General features: G+C 49.6%; 1 protein-coding gene, 1 non-coding gene and 1 pseudogene across 14 annotated transcripts in view; 1 reads left to right on the forward strand and 2 right to left on the reverse strand.

Moving 5' to 3' along the window:
• The window catches only part of LOC132375057 (uncharacterized), a 74,273-nt gene that overhangs the window by 50,971 nt on the left and 3,131 nt on the right, over positions 1–20,171 (forward strand). The window contains exon 1 of one of the 13 annotated variants that reach the window (XR_009505883.1): positions 13,855–14,040. The exons of 11 other annotated variants lie outside the window; for them this stretch is intronic. The gene's annotated coding sequence lies outside the window, so the exon portion shown is untranslated. Of the gene's footprint in view, positions 1–13,854; positions 14,041–14,341; positions 14,435–20,171 lie in introns of those variants that run through there. One more of the 13 variants, XR_009505881.1, reaches the window with a different exon arrangement.
• LOC132375515 (U6 spliceosomal RNA) lies at positions 6,926–7,032 on the reverse strand. The gene has a single exon (XR_009506059.1). It is a non-coding gene; the product is annotated as a U6 spliceosomal RNA (small nuclear RNA).
• LOC132375509 (U4 spliceosomal RNA) lies at positions 17,290–17,413 on the reverse strand (annotated as a pseudogene).

The raw sequence follows: 20,171 nt of genomic DNA on the forward strand, positions 1-20,171 counted from the left end.
CCATCCCCTCACTTTCAGTCTATGTGTGTCCTTTGCCCTAAGGTGGGTCTCTTGTAGGCAGCATATTGTAGGCTCTTGTTTTTTTATCCAGTCTGACACTCTGTGTCTTTTGATTGGAGCCTTCAGTCCATTGACCTTTAAGGTAATTATTGACACCTATGTATTTATTGCCATTTTAAACCTTGTTTTCCAGTTGATTCTGTTTCTGGGTTGTTCCTTTCTTTTTCTTTTTGTGGTTTGATGATTTCCTTTTATTCTATGCTTGTGTTCTCTTCTTTTTGGTTTTTGTGAATCTATTGTATTTTTTTTTTTAATTGTGTGTTTCTGATTTGTGGTTTCCCTCTTTTTCAGGTATGTTAGTCCCTTCCTATATCTGCTTGCTTTAGACCGATAGTCATATAGGCTCAAACACATTAAAAAAAAATCTGCATTTTCTTACTCTCCTTCCCCAAATTTTATGATTTAGATGTCCTTTTTTACATCTTCATGTTTATCCTTTTGTTGTTCCTTGTGTTTATCATCACTTTCACAAATAGGTTTTTTTTTTCTTTTTGATCTACGTACTGGCTAATTTAAGTGATTTATTTTCCAGTTGTGATTTCCTTCTTCCTATATCTTCCTGCTTCTTTTCTATTTAGAGAAGACCTTTCTATATTTCTTTTAGGAAAGGTTTAGTATTGCTGTATTCTTTTACTTTTTGCTTTTCTGAGAAATTCTTTATTTCTCCTCCTATTCTAAATGATAATCTTGCTGGGTAGAATATTCCAGGTTCCAGATTTTTCCCTTTCAAGACTTTGAATATATTTTGCCACCCCCTTCTGTCCTGCAGTGTTTCTGTAGAGAAATCAGCTGATAGCCTTATGGGGGTTCCCTTGTAATTAACTCTTTGTTTTTCTCTTGCTGCCTTTAGAATCCTCTCTTTAACTTTTGCCATTTTTATTATCATATGTCTTGGAGTAGGTCTGTTTGGGTTCATCTTGTTTGGGACCCTCTGTTCTTCCTGTATCTAGATATCTGTGTCCTTCTTTAGGTTTGGGAAGTTTTCAGCCATAACTTCTTCAAATACATTTTCAATCCCCTTTTCTCTCTCTTCTCCTTCTGGAATCCCTATCATGCATAGATTGGTATGCTTTATATTATCCCATAGGTCTCTTATATTGCTTTCATTTTTTTCATTTGGCTTTCTGTCTGCTGTTTTGATTAGGTAATTTCCATTATTCTATCTTCCAGGTCATTTATTCTTTCTTCTTCATTATTCATTCTGCTATTCATTGCCTTTAACTCAGCTTCTCCGAGTTAAAGGCAGATGAATTTTCTAATTTTTCTTGGTTCCTCCTTATAGTTTCTAGTCCCTTTTTACAGTAATCTGCATTTCTATCGATAGCCTTTCTTAATTCCTTCAGTATTTTCATTACCTCCTTTTTGAACTTGGTGTCTATTAGACTGAAGAGGTCTGTTTCATTGTTTGTTCCTTCAGGGGAATTCTCTTGGTCTTTTAACTGGGGGTGGTTCCTTTGCTTCTTCATTTTGCTTAAATTTCTCTTACTCTGTGAGTTTAGGAGAAACAATTATCTACTGTAGTCTTGGAGGGCTATTTTATGCAGGAGCATCCCTGTGTAGAATGTGTGGGTTTAATATCTTTTTGGCCCGAGGGCTGTTGTTGGTTTGGATGCCTGCCGTCTCTTTCCTCAGTATGTGCTTGCCGTTATCCCCTTAGTAGCGGGTGTGCAGGTGCGTGGCCTGAACACACTCCAGGAAGGCAGGGGCAGCAGTTGGTGCCCGGTCCCTGGACCCTTGGCAGCAGGAGCAGTCTGCACCTGCCTCTGGAGTTCGAGATGGCAGTGAAAGCTTACACCCACCCCTGGAGCACGTGTAGGTGGTGTTCTGCTGCCTGAGAGCGCACACGGAGAAAGAAGCACCTATGGCAGTCCTGCCCCTCTTCTCGTGCACCCCCCCAACAATAGCACCTTCCCTCTCTGGTGGGCCCAGGCTTCTTCCCATACTCCCTCAGTTGTGGTGACCACACCCTAGCCCCCTCAGGCTGTCTCTGCACAGCCAACCCCAGCCCTGTCCCCGGGGTCTGACCTTCGAAGTCTGAGCCTCAGCACGCAGCCCCTGACCAGCCCAATGCAAGTGTCTGAGGCTGGGGAATGGACTTCCCAGTGTGTGGAAAGCTTTCCTCTTTCACAGCTCCCTCCCAGGGATGCAGAACCTGTCCCAATTCCTTCCTTTCTCTCTTTTTTTTTCTTTTGCCCTACCCAGTTACATAGAGATTTTCTTGCCCTTAGGTCTTCTGCCAGCGTTTAGTACATATTCTATGAGAATCGTTCCACATGTAGATGTATTTTTGATGTATTTGTGGGAGAAGGTGAGCTCCACATCCTACTCCTCCACCATCTTGATCCAATCTTTTGTCATATTTTAGATTCCACGTATAAGTGTTATCATATGGTATTTGTCTTTCTCTTTCTGACCTATGTCACTTAGTATGATAATCTCTAGTTACATCCATGTTGCTGCAAATGGCATTATTTCATTCTTTTTTATGGCTGAGTAGTATTCCATTGTGTATATGTACCACATCTTCTTTATCCATTCATCTGTTGATGGACATTTAGGTTGTTTCCATGTCTTGGCTATTGTGAATAGTGCTGCTATGAACACAGGCATGTATGTATCTTTTTGAATTATAGTTTTATCTGGATATATGCCCAGAAGTGGGATTGCTGGATCATACGGTAATTCTATTTTTAGGGTTTTTTTTTGCCCCCTGCAGTGGAATCGGGGAGTCCTAATCACTGGACCACCAGGGAAATCCATACTTTTAGTTTTCTGAGGAACCTCCATACTGTTTTCCGCAGTGGCTGTACCAACTTACATTCCCAACAACAGTGTAGGAGGATTCCCTTTTCTCCACACCTTCTCCAGCATTTGTTATTTGTAGACTTTTAAATTTTATTTATTTATTTATTTGGCTGCGTCAGGTCTTGGTTGTGGCATGCAGGATCTTTAGCTGCAGCAGGCAAACTCCCAGTTGTGGCATGTGGAATCTAGTTCCCCGACCAGGGGTCAAACCCAGGCCCCCCACACTGGGAGCATGGAGTCCTAGCCACTGGACCACCAGGGAAATCCCCTTTGTAGACTTTTTCTTTTTTTAATCAGAGGTACCCGTGTTATCCATTTTTTTAAAAATTTATTTATTTTGGTTGCTTCGAGTCTTAGTTGCAGCACATGGGATCTTCGTTGTGGAATGTGGGATCTTTCATTGTGGCGTGGGAGCTCTTCATTGCAGCACACGGGCTTCTCTAGTTGCGGTGCGCGGGCTTCTCTCTAGTTGTGGTGCACAGGCTCAGTAGTTGCGGCACGCAGGCTTAGTTGCCCCGTGGCATGTGGGATTTTAGTTCCCCGACCAGGAATCAAACCTGCATCCCCTGCACTGGAAGGCAGATTCTTAACCACTGGACCATCAGGGAAGTCCCCTGTAGACTTTTTTTTTTAATTAATTAATCATTTATTTATTTATTTTTGGTGTGTTGGGTCTTCATTGCTATGCGCAGGCTTTCTCTATTCTTCATTGCGGTGTGCGCACTTCTCATTGTGGTAGCCTCTCCTGTTGCGGAGCATGGGCTCCAGGCACGCGGACCTCAGTCGTGGTGGTGCGTGGGCTCAATAGTAGTGGCTCGTTGGCTCTAGAGCGCAGGCTCAGTACTTGTGGCACACGGGCTTAGTTGCTCCGCAGCATGTGGGATCTTCCGAGACCAGGGCTCGAACCCCTGTCCCCTGCATTGGCAGGTTGATTCTTAACCACTGCCCCACCAGGGAAGTCCCCCCTGTATACTTTTCAATGATGGCCATTCTGACCGGTGTGAGGTGGTACCTCGTAGTTTTGATTTGCATTTCTTTAATAACTAGTGATGTTTAGCATCTTTTCATGTGCCTATTGGCCACCTGTGTTTCGTCTTTGGAGAAATGTCTATTTAGGTCTTCTGCCCATTTTTTGATTGGGTTGTTTGTTTTTGTTGTTGTTGTTGTTGAGTTGTATGAGCTGCTGATATATTTTGGAAATTAAGCCCTTGTTGTTCACATCATTTGCAAATATTTTCTCCGATTCCATAGGTTGTTTTTTCTTTTTTTTTTTTTTTTGCTGTTTGTTTTGTTTTGTTGGTTTCCTTTGCTGTGGAAAAGCTTGTAAGTTTGACTAGGTCCCATTTGTTTATTTTTGTTTTTATTTCTATTGCCTTGGGAGACTGACCTAGGAAAACATTGGTACGATTTATGTCAGAGAATGTTTTGCCTGTGTTCTCTTCTAGGAGTTTTATGGGGTCATGTCTTATGTTTAAGTCTTTAAGTCATTTTGAATTTATTTTTGTGTATAGTATGAGGGTGTGTTCTAACTTCATTGATTTACATGCAGCTGTCCAACTTTCCCAGCACCACTTGCTGAAGAGACTGTCTTTTTCCCATTGTATATTCTTGCCTCCTTTGTTGAAGAGTAATTGACTGTAGGTGTATGGGTTTATCTCTGGGCCCTCTGTTCTGTTCCATTGATCCACATGTCTGTTTTTGTGCCAGTACCACATTGTTTTGATTACTGTACCTTTATACTATTATCTGAAGTCTGGGAGAGTTATGCCTCCTGCTTTTTTTTTTTTTTTTTTCTTCAGGATTGCTGTGGCAATTCTGGGTCTTTTATGGTTCCATATAGATTTTTGGATTATTTGTTCTAGTTTTGTGAAAAATGTCATGGGTAATTTGATAGGGATCACATTCAATCTGTAGATTGCTTTGGGTAGTATGGCCATTTAACAATATTAAATCTTCCAATTCAAGAGCATGGCTTATCTTTCCATTTCTTTGAATCCTCTTTAATTTCCTTTATTAATGTTTTATAGTTCTCAGTGTATAAGTCTTTCACTTCCTTGGTCAGGTTTATTCCTAGGTATTTTATTTTGGGGGGCACAATTTTAAAAGGTATTGTTTTTGTACATTCCCTTTTTTTTTTTAACATCTTTATTGTAGTATAATTGCTTTACAATGTTGTGTTAGTTTCTGCTGTATAACAAAGTGAATCAGCTATACGCATACGTATATCCCCATATCCCCTCCCTTTTGCATCTCCCTCCCACCCTCCTTATCCCACCCCTCTAGGTGGTTGCAAAGCACCGAGCTGATCTCCCTGTGCTATGCAGCTGCTTCCTACTAGCTATCTATTTTACATTTGGTAGTATATATATGTCAATGTTACTCTCTCACTTCATCCCAGCTTACCCTTCCCTCTTACCGTGTCCTCAAGTCCATTCTCTACATCTGTGTCTTATTCCTGTCCTGCCCTTAGGTTCTTCAGAACCTTTTTTTTTTTTTTTAGATTCAATATATATGTATTAGCGTACGGTGTTTGTTTTTCTCTTTCTGACTTACTTCACTCTGTATGACAGACTCTAGGTCCATCCACCTCACTACAAATAACTCAATTTCATTTCTTTTTATGGCTGAGTAATATTCCATTGTATATATGTGCCACATCTTCTTTATCCATTCATCTGTCGATGGACACTTAGGCTGCTTCCATGTCCTGGCTATTGTAAATAGTGCTGCAATGAACATTGTGGTACATGACTCTTTTTGAATTATGGTTTTCTCAGGGTGTATGCCCAGTAGTGGGATTGCTGGGTCATATGGTAGTTCTATTTTTAGTTTTTTAAGGAACCTCCATACTGTTCTCCATAGTAGCTGTATCAATTTACATTCCCACCAACAATGCAAGAGGGTTCCCGTTTCTCCACACCCTCTCCAGCATTTATTGTTTGTAGATTTCTCGATGATGGCCATTCTGACTGGTGTGAGGTGATACCTCATTGTAGTTTTGATTTGCATTTCTCTAATGATTAGTGATGTTGAGCATCCTTTCATGTGTTTGTTGGCAATCTGTATATCTTCTCTGGAGAAATGTCTGTTTCGGTCTTCTGCCCATTTTTGGATTGGGTTATTTGTTTTTATGATATTGAACTGCATGAGCTGCTTGTATGTTTTAGAGATTAATCCTTTGTCAGTTGCTTCGTTTGCAAATATTTTCTCCCATTCTGAGGGTTGTCTTTTTGTCTCATTTATGGTTTCCTTTGCTGTGCACAAGCTTTTAAGTTTCATTAGGTCCCATTTGTTTATTTTTGTTTTTATTTCCATTTCTTTAAGAGGTGAGTCAGAAAGGATCTTGCTGTGATTTATGTCATAGAGTGTTCTGCCTATGTTTTCCTCTAAGAGTTTTATACTGTCTGGCCTTACATTTAGGTCTTTAATCCATTTTGAGTTTATTTTTGTGTATGGTGTTAAAAAGTGTTCCTATTTCATTCTTTTACATGTAGCTGTCCAGTTTTCCCCACACCACTTATTGAAGAGGCTGTCTTTTCTCTCTTACCTCCTTTATCAAAGATAAGGTGACCATATGTGCGTGGGTTTATGTCTGGGCTTTCTATCCTGTTCCATTGATCTGTATTTCCGTTTTTGTGCCAGTACCATACTGTCTTGGTTACTGTAGCTTTGTAGTATAGTCTGAAGTCTGGGAGCCTGATTCCTCCAGCTCTGCTTTTCTTTCTCAAGATTGATTTGGCTATTTGGGGGTCTCTTGTATTTCCGTACAAATTGTGCAATTTTTTGTTCTAGTTCTGTGAAAAATGCCATTGGTAGTTTGATAGGAATTGCATTGAATCTGTAGATTGCATTGGGTAGTATAGTCATTTTCACAATGTTGATTCTTCCAATCCAGGAGCATGGTATATCTCTCCATCTGTTTGTATCATCTTTAATTTCTTTCATCAGTGTCTTATATATTTCTGCATACAGGTCTTTTGGCTCCTTAGGTAGGTTTATTCCTAGGTATTTTATTCTTTTTGTTGCTGTGGTAAATGGGAGCGTTTCCTTAATTTCTCTTAAAAATATGGAACGCTTCACAAATTTACATGTCATCCTTGCACAGGGGCCATGCTAATCTTCTCTGTATCGTTCCAATTTTAGTATATGTGCTGCCGAAGCAAGCACTACCTTCCCTTTCTAGTGTTTCATTGTTGGTGTAAAGAAATGCAACTGATTTCTGAATGTTAATCTTGTATCCTGCTACCTTGTTGAATTCGTTTATAAGTTCTCGTAGTTTTTGTGTGGAGTCTCTAAAGTTTTCTATATGTAGTATCATATCATCTGCATGTAATGCCAATTTTATCTCTTCCTTTCCAATTGGGTACATTTATTTCTTTTTTTGTCTGATTGCCGTGGCTAGGACTTCCAATACTATGTTGAATAGAAGTGGTGAGAGTGGGCATCCTTGTCTTGTCCCAGATTTTAGCAGGAAGGCTATCAGCTTTGCACCATTTAGTATTATATTGGCTGTGGGTTTGTCATAAATAACTTTTATTATATTGAGATTTGTTCCCTTTATACACACTATGGTAAGAGTTTTTATCATGAATGGATGTTGAATTTTGTCAAATGCTCTGTCTGCATCTATTGAGATCATCATGTGGTTTTTGTCTTTGTTTGTTTATGTGGTGTATTACATTGATTTGCGTATGTTGAAGCATCCTTGTGAACTTGGGATGAACCCATGTGGTCGTGGTGTATGATCTTTTTTATGTGTTGTTGGATTCGGTTTGCTAATGTTTTGTTGAGAATTTTTGGGGTCCCATAGCTGCCTTCTGTAATTTTCTCCTAATGTCTGGGGCAGATTGAGTGATAAAATGGGTATTTACTAGGACTTGTGCTTCAGGGGTGTCGGGATTAATATTGGTATACTTTCTAAAGGCCTCCACCAAACTGCCCTGGAAGAGGGCCAGATTTTCATCTTTTCCCTGTGTTACTTCCTGTGTTGTTCTTTGTCATAACTAACAGTCTTAACAACACACCTTTTCATCCCTTCTATGAAGCAAGTTATCATGTGGTTCCTGTGTTCAAGCCCTCTACCTCCCTGTTGGTAGTCTCAGCGGGAATCTTGGTCAGGGATTGCATCCCCTCCGTAAGGTAGATTATATATGCTTGATTTTGGGCTGCCAGTTTGTTGGCATGTGCCCAGGCTGCACCAAGGATCCAGCTTTCCAAAGGTGCAGCAGGTAGAAACGAGGACCTGTGTGTCCCCCCAAGTAAGTTCATAGAACATTGTCAGCTGTGTGAATTCCTCTACGAACCAACTGGGGTCCTTTGGAAAAACGTCCAAATTTCTCTTTGCAAGTAGCTAGATCAGCCATAGGAAAAGGGACGTGGACTCTGATTGTTCCTCCACCACCAGCTGGCACTTCCCTTAAGGGACAGAGTTTGGTATTTGGAGGCTGGTAGGTAGCCCTGCTTCATGTAGTACTGGCAGGACTCACCTCCAGTAATGGACAGGACAAAGCTAGAGGGATAAAGTGGTGGGATTTCCAGCAGCCCGGGAGGGGCGCTTGGGGCAGATGGTCTGGAAACTGTCCCCTCTCAGAACTGGGGGGTGGGGTGGGTAGGAGTTCCCGGTTGTGGACCTCGAGGAGGTAGACTCATAAGGGAATCATTTAAAACATCGAACTCCTGTGGGGGAAAAAGGCACTTTGAAGGGGTGTGAGCCAGGCACACCCAGCAGGAGTTTTTTAGATCTGGATCTTGGAATAGGGTCGTGACCATTTGGATGTGTGGGACTTCCCCCCATTTACCATTCCTTTTATAAAATACATCCAGCTGCAAGATGGTATTGTTTTGTTTTGATTTGTTTTTTAAATATTTATTTATTTGGCTGTGCTGGGTCTTAGTTGCGGCACTCAGGATCTTTTAGTTGTGGCATGCGGGATCTTTAGTTGCAGCATGAGGGATCTTTAGTTGCAGCATGTGGGCTTTTAGTTGCAGCATGCAGGATCTGGTTCCCTGACCAGGGATTGAACCTGGGCCCCCTGCACTGGGAATGCGGAGTCTTCACCGCTGGACCACCAGGGAAGTCCTAAGATGGTATGGTAATTCAATGACCCATTTTCTGGCCGGATCTCTTGGTCCCCTAGTTTGTATTGGGGCCATGGAGTATTGCAAAAGAAAATTAATTTCTTTTTTCTTAAACCATCCTGTCTAAATTCACCCCAGTTAGCTAATATGCATCCTAATGGGGAGTTCTTTGGGGTGTTTGTAGTTGCCTCCATTTTTGGTTAGGATGTCATGACCAGCTAGGGACTTCAGTGGATAGACCCCCTCAAGGGGGTGTTGCAGAATTAAGTTTTGAGCATGAGAGAGGCAGCTTCTGGAAGGACAGTTTTCTTCCCATAGCTTGCAGAGCTAGCCCCAGAGAAGGCCTGGTCTACTGAGTCCCCCAGATGCTTCTAGACCTCGCAGGGCACCCCAGCTACAGGGCACTAGAGGGACTATCCTGTAAATAAGAGGGGGATTCTGCTCCATTGGTAGGGGTCATGTGGAGCCCGTTAGAAGACACAGGATTGATTGATTGATTGATTTAATTTTGGGCTGCTTTGGGTCTTTGTTGCTGCGCGTGGGATTTCTTCTAGTTGCCGTAAGCAGGGGCTGCTCTTCGTTGTGGTGCATGGGCTTCTCATTGCAGTGGCTTCTCTTGTTGCGGAGCACAGGCTCTAGGCACGTGGGCTTCAGTAGTTGTGGCACGCGGGCTCAGTAGTTGTGGCACACGGGCTTAGTTGCTCTGCGGCATGTGGGACCTTCCTGGACCACGGCTTGAACCCGTGTCCCCTGCATTGGCAGGTGGATTCTTAACCACTGCGCCACCAGGGAAGCCTGAAGACACAGGATTTAGACCACTGAAGAATTCTGTGATCAGCTGGCCATGTCTGCCCTGGGTGGAAGATGGGACAGATGAGGTGTGATGGCCGTATGTTTGCATCCCTTCGTTGTACAGTCGGGGAAACTGAGGTCCAGAAAGCAACTCTCCTAAGACCACAGAGCAAATTAGAAACTAACTGCTTCTCCTTTCCTTCAAGTGGTGATTTCCTTAGGGCAAATTCCCAGGAACAGGACTGCCGGGTTGAAGGTTATGCATATTTTTAGGTCTTTTAACATAAGCGGGTAAAAGGCCTTCAGAAAGCATCTCCAGGTCCACGTCCTTGGCGGGTTGTGAGGCAGTTATACTTGTGACTCAGCCCTACTCTAGAAGCCGTTATACTTGTGGCCTGGGACAAAGGCCCCTGGAATCCCCCTGAGATAGAAGGACTCACCTGTACAGACATCAAGCCTCACCCTTCCCTCTGTGGGGACTCAGGGGTAGGCAAGCCAGCCCTGCCCTCCTGTAGTCTCATGGGGGCGCCACAGGTAGACAAACCCTCACAGCACTGGTTTGGGGGTAGTGGGCACAGCGAAGGTACTTAAGTCAGTCTGGGGAGGGGCGGCTTCCCGGAAGAGGCAATGCTAGGTCAGGTAGGAGGCAGCTGGCTGGGGACAGAAGGGAGAGTCCGCGCAGTCAGGCCTTGGGGTAGCCTTGTCCTGAAGCCTCCCTGTGGCTGAGCCTGATCCCAGAATGAAACACTCCAATTCCATCATTCCTTCCCAGGCAAGGGTTGGGGTGTGGGCAGCCCCTCCCCCAAACTCCAAGTTATTAAACTTCTCTGGGCCTCAGTTTCCACACTCATAGTAAAATGGGAACCTGGTAGAGGAGTTTGGAGAGCTTGTGTGAGGTCTTCAGCTTCGAGCAGGGGTCATTACTGGCCCCAGATATCCAGGAGGCAGAATTCAACTTGGTGGGGGAGCGTGGCTGAGCCCACTGGCCGCCGGCTGAGGCCCTAGGACTCCCCCCAACCCAGAGTTCAGGCTCAGATCGCAGCATTCAGAGTCCTACTGTCAGAGGAGAGAGGCCTGAGACCACCTTCCTGAGGGCTTGCCCACACCCCTGTCCCCTCTCTCTGCCCTCTGTCCCCTGAGACCCAGCCCCTGCTCCTCGCACCCACCTGCAGGGTCACCAGACTGTGTTCCCCACCTACAAGGCAGCACGTCCACCCCCTCAGTCCTCTTCCGGCCGGGGCACACCCTGCAGTGTGGCTGCTTGGGCAGCGCCTGAAGGTGCATCCCGGGGGCCTTACCCCAGTGGGGTGAGGTCCTTGGAATCCACTCCCAGCCCAGGGCCAGCGGCTCTGAGGGTGTCTGGGAGCTGCCCCCCGTCCCCGCCCTGCCCAGCAGCCACACCCAATAACAGCTGCTGCTCCCATTCTCCCCAGGGCCTGGTGGCTCAGACAAGTCACTCCCACAGCTGGTGAGACAGGTATCTTTATTATCCCCACTGAGTGAGGCTCAGAGAAGTGAGGGGTCACTTCTGAAGGTGGGACTGCAAACCAGTCTGCAAAGCCAGACTCTCTGCTGGGCCACAGAACTCACCCCACTGGGACGCGGCTGTATGTGATACCCCCCTGGCTCAGCTGTTACCAGAGCTATGGTTCATGAGACATCTCTGATCCTGGCCACAGCCTCCAAGGAGGGAATGGGCTCATGGTGTAGAGGTGGCAGCTGAGGCCCAGAGAGGGCAGAGCTGGCCCTGGATCACACAGCTTAGAGCCACTCACCGAGCCCAGTGCAGCAGTGGGGTGCACACCTACATAGAGGCTCTCAGGAGTCTTGGGGCCGAGGGATGGTGCTATCAGAGCATTGTGTGTCCTCCTCAGAGTGACCCTTCATAGGAGGTCAGAGACTGAGGACAGAGTGGAGTCCCTTCCCAGAACCCTTGAGTCAGATGAGGTGACTATTTGGGGGCCTGTTGACTAATAGACCATGGTATGTCTGGCCTAGCAGGTGTTATACAAGAACTCGGGGTGTCTGAACTGGGAGCAGCCCTCAGTGAGTCCAGCCAGTGTGCGCAGCTGGGGAGACTGAGGTCCAGAGGGTGCAGGAACCTAGCTTCAGGCCCACTGCCCTTTGGGGCCAGAGCTGGAGCCAGAATCCAGAGCCTCGGCCTCCCAGCCCTGCTGAGGAACACTCGGGCAGCTGTGCCTCTCCCTTGAGCCTCAGTAGCTTAGTACAGGCTCAGCTTGGGCAGGTGCTGACCACTGCTGGGGCCTGAGCCTGGGGCAGAGCCTGGAGACTGAGGGCTGTGTTGGAGCTGCGACCCCACCTAGAGCCAGAAGTTGCCTGAAGCCCCATCCCCCCGACCCCCACCTTACCCTGATGGCAGCTGCAGCAGATCATTCAGGGATCCTAGGAACCCCCAGTGTCATCAGGCCAGGCTCCCACTTCTGTCCTCAGGCATCTTGAGGCAGCCTCAACCTCCATTCCCTGGAGGGACACAGTTCAGAGGCTGCCTTGGAATCGAAGGAGGTTGAAACTGTGATCAGAGCCCAGGTCTCCGTCTTTTGCGGCTGGAGTTATAGCAGGGGCTCAGCCCTTAACCCCCTCCCAGGGCCCTGGGCTTGAGTGGGCTGGGGCACCAGGGATTCTGAGGCTGGAGGTCAACAAGATGGGCAGCTGGGACAGAAGGGGCCTTTGGCCAGGTTTGGGAGGGAGAGCATCCACCTCTACTCCCAGGCTGAGCCTGGCAGCCTCTACCCAGGGCAGTGGCCCCACCCCCACATGTTCCTGGGAGTCTAGACTGGGGTGGGTGGTGTGCAGGGCGGGCAGGCTCTGGAGAGGGCGGGGCCAGGCATTTCCTGCTGCCGGGTGCCAGGCTCCAGTCCCCTGAAGGGGTGATTCTTTAGTCTTAGTCAGAGGAAGTGAGGCAGGGCAAATGGGCAGTGTGTGTGCAGTGCCGCCGGGCCCGGTGGGGCAGGGTTGGGCGGACGGGCAGCTGTAGGAACCAGGGAACAGGCCTGGCCCTGCAGGTCCCCCGCAGCCATACACACAGTATCTGCCCTCGACAGCCAGCCTGTTGCCCAGCACCCAAGTAGGGTCACCGGGAGACCAGACCCCGGTGGTGACCAGCCCCAGACTCCGGCTCCCTCCTCCCCAGTTGCTGAGGCTCTGCCGCTTGCCTGCTGTGTGGCTTAGACTGGTCACTTCACCCTGATTCTCAGGGTTCTCATCTGTGAAGTGGAGAAAACTGTGGCACCCACGTGCCCCTGACTTTCTCCTGCCCCAGCATCAGGAACCCACCCTCCCAGTTTGTCCCACTCTTGGGTCCTGGGGAAGGAGCCCACCAGGGTAGAGCCTATCTCCTCCTTGAGCAGAAGGGGCGTTCCAGTCCCAGACTGGCTGCTTGAATGGTTTATGTCATGCAGACGTCCCCAGGGGTGACCCCCTAAGCCCCCTAGCCTTGGCTGAGCTACCTGCCTCCCCACCCTCAGGTGGCCCCCAGCAATTGGAGCCCCCCTGCACTCCACTGGGGGATGAGTTACCAACACCATGGCTGCCTGTGGGCACCCGCCACGAGGCCACCACCCTGTCCCACATCCCTGCTTCTGAGGCTGTGCCTGGGGCCCCTGATGTCAGGATTCTCGGGCTTCTCTCTGAGACAGCTCTGACTTCAGGGGGTAGGAGGTGCAGTTTCTGTCTTGATCCCCAGACTGGGACCTCTTCCCTAAGGCTCCACTGCTTTCCCTCTTAGGAAGCCCCAGCAAACGCTGGCCAAGTGGAGAAGGGAGGAAGCCTGCTGGCTCAGGGCTCCAATTCCCCATTCCCTAATAAAAGGAGGCAGAAGACAGGGCTGTGTGTGGGGAGAGTCTGCCCTGGGTAGAGCCCTGGCCCCCCTGGCCTCTTGGCCGAGTGCTCGTGGAGGGGAGGCTAGCTGAAGGGTGAACAGAAGTGGCCTATCAGCTAGCTCCCACCACAGAAGGTCACTGTGAGCAGAGGCTAAGCAGGGGCCTGGTGAGGACTCAGACCAAGAGACCTCCTCTGCTTTCCCCACCCCATGGGCCAGCGGCTCCTCCCCACTTTGGTGCTCTCACTAGGGGCCGGCGCTGGCTGAGGGCAGGAGCACAAGTGGAAAGTCTTACCCCTCAGGGTCAGGGTAGCAGATGGGGATGGAGCCTGCGGGACCATCTCACCCAGCCCCCTTCCCGCAGATAGGAAGACCAAGACTCAGGAGGGGAAGGACGGGGGCAGAGCCTGGTGTCCTCGTAGGTCCTTAGAGCGTGGCTCTGGCCCAGCTTTTGCTGAGCCCAAAAGGTAAGGAAGGCGAGGAGGGTCTCCGGATGGATGTGGCTGGGCCGAACGGGGAGAAAGTGCTGGGCTCTGGCCGGGCTGGGCAGCCGGCCTCCCTGCCCGAGCCTGGGCTGGGTGGGGGCAGCAGGGCTCAGGCCGGCGGGCTGTTGATCCAGCCCAACAATGATGAAATGGCCCCTTTGTCCCACGGCGCCAAAGTTGCTGTGACTGGAGGAGGCGTGACGTGAAAGGGTCATTGTTCCCACTTGGGCAGCCACTCAGGGAGCTGGAGGACCGGCCCAGGGTCGGCTTCCTGCCAAGGCTGCAGCCCTGCCTGCTTCTGTGGCGGTCATGGTGTCCTGGGCTCCCGGCCTCCTACCCATGGCCAGCTCCCTCCCTGGGGCCATCCGGAGCACAGGTACCCAGCAAAGGTGTCCCCCTCCCTCCCCCTCCCTCCTCCTCTCTCCTCTGGTCTGGAACCATGATGTTACAGTGTTGGGGGCTGGGCTCTGCTTTTCATGCATGTGAACCCTGCTGGGCAGGATGCCTGGGTGCCAGGAGAGCTTGCGGGTAAAGCAGGTGTTTTGTCCTGGGGCGAGGAAACATGCCTGACTTCACATCCCAAGGCTCTGGCCTGCGGGGACCCCTCCCTGAACCTTGCAGATTAGGGGAGAGAGGCCCAGAAAAGGGAACTGGGTGGCCCTAGGCCACACAGCATTAGCTAGTCTGCTGACACCCAGGCTAGACCTACCTCCGCACAAGTCCCCACACCTGATTGACCTCCACTCTCTCTGGACACCTGAAGCTCCCTCTTTGCCAGCTCCCACCCCTTTCCTGCCCCTCTAATCCATTCTCGCCTGAGCAATCCATCCCCGACCCCAGCCCACGATCTTTCCAAAACCCAAACCTGATCAGGTCCCTCCTTGGCTTCAAACCTGCCGTGTCCTCCCACACCCAGAGAAAGTTCCAGCTCTTGTGCGGGCATTCAAGGCCCTCACTGTGCTATAGCAGCCAAGGGTGAGAGGCCCTTTTGTAGAGACTGGAGTCTCCCTCAGCCCGTGTGGGGATGCTAACCAAGTAAAGGCCCTTTTATCTTCCCGGGGTCAGCCTCCACTCCTTTGCTCCCACAGGTCCTGCCCCCTCCGGTGCACCTCTCCCCTCCTCCTCCAGGTCCAACTGCCCCTGGCCTCTGGGGCTCAGGTGAAGAGCCAGGAGGCTGGGCAGGGTGATCAATGGCTGGTTCAGGCCCAAGCTGGAGGCCCCTTATCCCCACCCCAGGTGGCCCCACTGGCTCCAGTGCCCAGAACTCCTCCCCGGCTCTCCACTGCCCCCAGCAGCTGGCATCAGGCTCAGCCTGACCCAGGCTAATTAAACCCTCCCCCAGCCCAGAGGAGGCTTTGGCTCCAGCTCTAGGCTTTTTTCCCTGGAGGGACGGAGCTAATTAACCGAGAGGGTTTAATTAATCAATTAGCGTGGCCTCCAGACCCCTCCACTTAGCCGACGTGGTGGCAGATATTTATAAACAGGAGCTCTGGCTGGAACTAGAGGGGAGGGCAGGCGACCATGGTGGGCACAGAGGCAGGGAGAACAGGGGCTGCAGAGGCCAGAGATCCTGTCAGTCCTACCTCCTCAGCATCTCCAGAGGCAGGTGCAAAATCAGCAACACTTGGACACGTGAGGACGTGTACTCTGGGGACACATGCAACATCTCTGTGTGCGCAGGTCACGCAGGCCTGACATCCAGAGCTGGGCAAGTTCCCAGAGGTGCCTCAGACAGTGGCCAGAGGGATGATGATGCCCAGCTGGACCCAGCGTCCTGACAAGCAAGGCCTCCAGGGAATGGGGCTGCACAGAGGGCCATGGGAGCCAGAGGAGGTGCCAGAACCTCAGCTGGGGAAGAGGCTTGGAGGGCTTACTGGAGGAGGAGGCATTTGAGCCAAGCTCAGGGAAAGAGTAGGCAGAGTTAGCCATTTGAAGGGAGCGGTGGGTGATGAAGAGTATTCAAGGGGAGGAAATAGCAGGGGCAAAGGCCTGGAGGCAGGAACAGCAGAAGCTCCATCTTTACCACAAGATGTCCCCTTCTCTGGGAAGCCTCCCTGACACCTTACCTTTTAGTATTGGGTGTCCCTGAGTCTCTGCCCCTCCAGCCTTTGCACTCTGGGACAGCCCGGACTCAACACTCCCTCCCAAGCCTCCCGAGGTGATGTCAGCTCTCCTCCTCTGCCTCCCCTGCCCAGCCTGGTCCAGGGAACCCACAGATGCATTGTAATCCCTTCAGAAAGGGGGTTACAGGCTCCCTCCCTCAAGATGCTGCTCCTAGGGTTGGCACCGGTGGGAGCCCAGGTGGTGTTGGGATTGGGAGGGGTCAAAGACCCCAAAGCCACCATGGACCTCTCAGGCCTGGGATATTTGAGAGTGTTACTGAGTCCAAGCTTGTACTGCTCACTGCATGACAGGCCAGTAAATCGAGAGACAAGTTGTTGGGGCAAGGAATAATGACTTTATTGAGAAAGCCAGCATACTGAGAAGATGGTGGACTAATGTCCCAAAGAACCACCTTACCAGAGTTGGAATTCAGGCTTCTTTCATGTTAAAAGGGGGAGGGGGTGTGGTTGGTTGGTTGTTGCAAACTTCTTGGTGTCAGAATCCTTCCTTCTTGCGTCTGTCCACGTAACCCAGGTCATGATGTTCCTGTAAACCTCCAACAAGACAAATGTTATTCTCTGTTCTGCAACCTTTTATCTCTATATGAATGGGAAAGTGTTATACCTTTGAAAGTCAGAGCCTTGAGAATGGGCTGTCCTGTATATTTCAGGCTACAGGCAACATTTTTAACTTGTAGCAAAAGTAATAGAAGACAAAGGTTAGAGTAAAAGAAACAGGTCCAATATGGAGGCAGATTTGTTCTTCACTATGACAAGAGCAAGGATTCCAGAGTCAGCCAGACGTGCACCCAGACCCCAGTGCAGACCCTTCTCAACTTGCTTTTCTCGTCTGCCCATTGGGGACAATCAGCACCCCCCTCCCAGGGCTGCAGGAAGGATTAAATGAGTTCATCATGTAAAGCCAGAGGGACTCGCACTGTTGATGGGGATGTAAATTGATGCAGCCACTATGGAGAGCAGTATGGAGGTTCCTTAAAAAACTCAAAATAGAACTACCATACAACCCAGCAATCCCACTCCTGGGCATATACCCTGAGAAAACCATAATTCAAAAAGAATCATGTACCACAGTGTTCACTGCAGCTCTATTTACAATAGCCAGGTCATGGTTTTCATATCTGTAAAACAACTCAAGAAATGTGCATCAGATACCATTATCTGGGTACTTCAATTAGCAATAATCATGCCTCGGATAAACCTCATTGGCTACGATACTGCCACTGCGCAAAGCTATCTGGTTACTTCAGAGAGGGGCTACAGCAGAGGATATGGAGGAGGGGTCTGTCCCAGGAAGGCCCCATAGGGTCCTGCTAAGTTACACTGGGACCCTGTGTTCGCACCATGGGTCCTGCCTCCCATGAGGCTCAAGTGCTGCTGGTCCTGCGGTTGTGTCCTTCTCTCCCCGTCTCCTCCCATGCTACAATGGTCCAGTCCCCACCACCCACTGTGACCATCCTAGCCTCCTCAATGTCCCCTGTCCTGAACACTTGCCCCTCAGCCTATTCTCCACTCAGAAACTAGGGGATCTGTTTTTTAATTTTTTAATCAATATTTTAAAAATTGAAGCATTGTTGATTTACACTGCTATGTTAATTTCTGCTGTACAGCAAAGTGATTCAGTTATATATACATTCTTTTTTTTTTAATATTCTTTTCCATTATGGTTTATCATAGGATATTGAATACAGTTCTCTGTGCTATACAGTAGGACCTGTTGTTTATCCACTCTCTATATAAAAGCTTACATCTGCTAACCCCAAACTCCCACTCCATCCCTCCTCCAACCCCCTCCCCCTTGGCAACCACCAGTCTGTTCTCTATGTCTGTGATTCTGTTTCATAGATAGGTTCATTTGTGCCATATCTTAGATTCCACATATAAGTGATACCATATGGTATTTGTCTTTCTTTGTCTGAATTACTTCGTTTAGTATGATAATCTCTAGTTGTGTCCATGTTGCTGCAAATGGCATTATTTCATTCTTTTTTATGGCTGAGTAATATTCCATTGTGTATATGTACCACATCTTCTTTATCCATTCATCTGTTGTTGGACATTTAGGTTGTTTCCATGTCTTGGCTATTGTGAATAGTGCTGCTATGAACATAGGGGTGCATGTATCTTTTTTGATTCTAGTTTTGTCTGGATATATGCCCAGGAGTGGGAATGCTGGATCATATGGTAGTTCTATTTTTAGTTTTCTGAGGAACCTCCATACTGTTTTCCACAATGGCTGCACCAACTTACGTTCTGGGGGATCTTTCTAGTGACAACTATACCTTGACAGCCATGGGCTTAAAGCTCTCTAGGGGTCCCCTGTCCTCTGGACCACACCCCTCCACCCCCTCCCCCGGCCCATCCAGCCCTGGAGAAGGGGCTGCGGCCCCTCTTTGCTTGCAGCAGGGATGGAAGGGCCCTGGGACTGGAGGAGGAGGTGTGGACGTAGAGGGGCGGATGGAGATCCTACAGATGCACAGAAGCCACAGGGTAGATGATGCCCCCTGGAGGTATGCGACGGAGCAGACCTGGGAAGGGGGCTGCCTTTCTGAGCAAAGGGGGTTTGGCAGGGGCCGAGTCCCCTGTTGCCTGTCAGGGCTCATCTGGCCCAGCCAGAGACAATGGGGCTGAGGCCTCATCTTACCTCTGGGGAGTTGCTAATGATGGTCTTTAATGGCGTTGCCTGGGAAGGGATGACCTCACCGGGCCACACCCTGATGAGAGGAGGCTGGAGTCAGAGGCAGGCGGCTCCTCCATCGCCGTGAGACCTGCTTGGGCTTGTCTTGTCTGAGGAATGAGGGGGCAGTGTGTGTGCGCTCGTGTGTCTGGTCCTTCATGCGGCCAGAGGGAGAAGGCTCCCAGCCCGATGGGGGAGGCAGGACCTGGGTGAAAAGTCTCAGGGCAGCAGGGTGGGCAGGCCTTGCTTCTACTCAGCGTCTCTGGCTTCTGTTAAGGGTTTGGGTGTGGGTGCCGGTGTTCCCGGCCACATCCGTGCTGAGGCAGAGGGTCTGCCCGCTGTACACAGAGTGTCCGGGGGCAGGCCTGTGTGTGCCAGGTGGTGGCGGCAGCAGGGCTGGGAGCAGGTTCCAGCACAGGCTTGCTGCCTGCCCCCGCCCTGCCCCATTCATCAGGGATGACTATGTTTGCACTCTGGGGAGGGGTCCTGTGGAGGTGGCCCCTCTCCTGAGGGCAGCCTCCCCCTCCCCCGGGCTCGGAGCAGGACCACTCTAGGGAAATGTTCATCTCTTTTGTGGTGTCCTTGTCAGACCCCCTTCAGGGTGACTCCTCCACAGTGCTACAAGTTCTTTCTCGTGTCCAGCCTTAGTCACTCTTGCTGTTGCACCTGATTCATTTATCAGAGGACAAGTTGAGGGCCCCATTATCCTGCCACCCAGTCTGACATCACTGAACTTCCCTCAGGCATGTTCCCACTCCTGGGACAGCCCAGTCGGCACAGGAAATGGCTGCTGGATGAATGTGCAAGTGAGTGAGTGACTGAATGAGTGGCCCAGATCCTCCTCCCATGAGAATGCTACGAAGTGGCTAAGAAGTGGATGAGGGGGTCCTGGGGGCCTGGGCTGAGATGGAGACAGAAATGGGGACCCAAAGGGAGGCAAAAAGAGGGTCAGGAGGAAAGAGATGGGACTGAGGGCACAGAGACGAAGCAGATGCAGCTGAGAGCCAGGTGTCCTCGAGCTCCACTGGCATCCAAGGCCTCAGCCAAAGATGGCTTGGGACGGACAAGGCCCACGGTGGGGACAGCACGGCCAAAACAAGGTGGAATAACAGGAGCTCAGAGTGAGGGACCATGAGGCAGGAACCTGGGACCCAGGGTGGGGACAGCAGTCCAGAGTAAGCATGGCCTAGACTAAGGTCAGAGCAAGGACCCAGGGCCCCAGCCACCCAGCCATGACCTATCCCTCTGCCCCCACCAGCAGGAAGCTGAAGGGAACCTCAGCCAGGCATGGTAGTGAGGTGGGAGTTTCTACAGAT

This window comes from Balaenoptera ricei, chromosome 11, assembly GCF_028023285.1.
Source record: "Balaenoptera ricei isolate mBalRic1 chromosome 11, mBalRic1.hap2, whole genome shotgun sequence".
NCBI classification, from domain to species: Eukaryota; Metazoa; Chordata; class Mammalia; order Artiodactyla; family Balaenopteridae; genus Balaenoptera; species Balaenoptera ricei.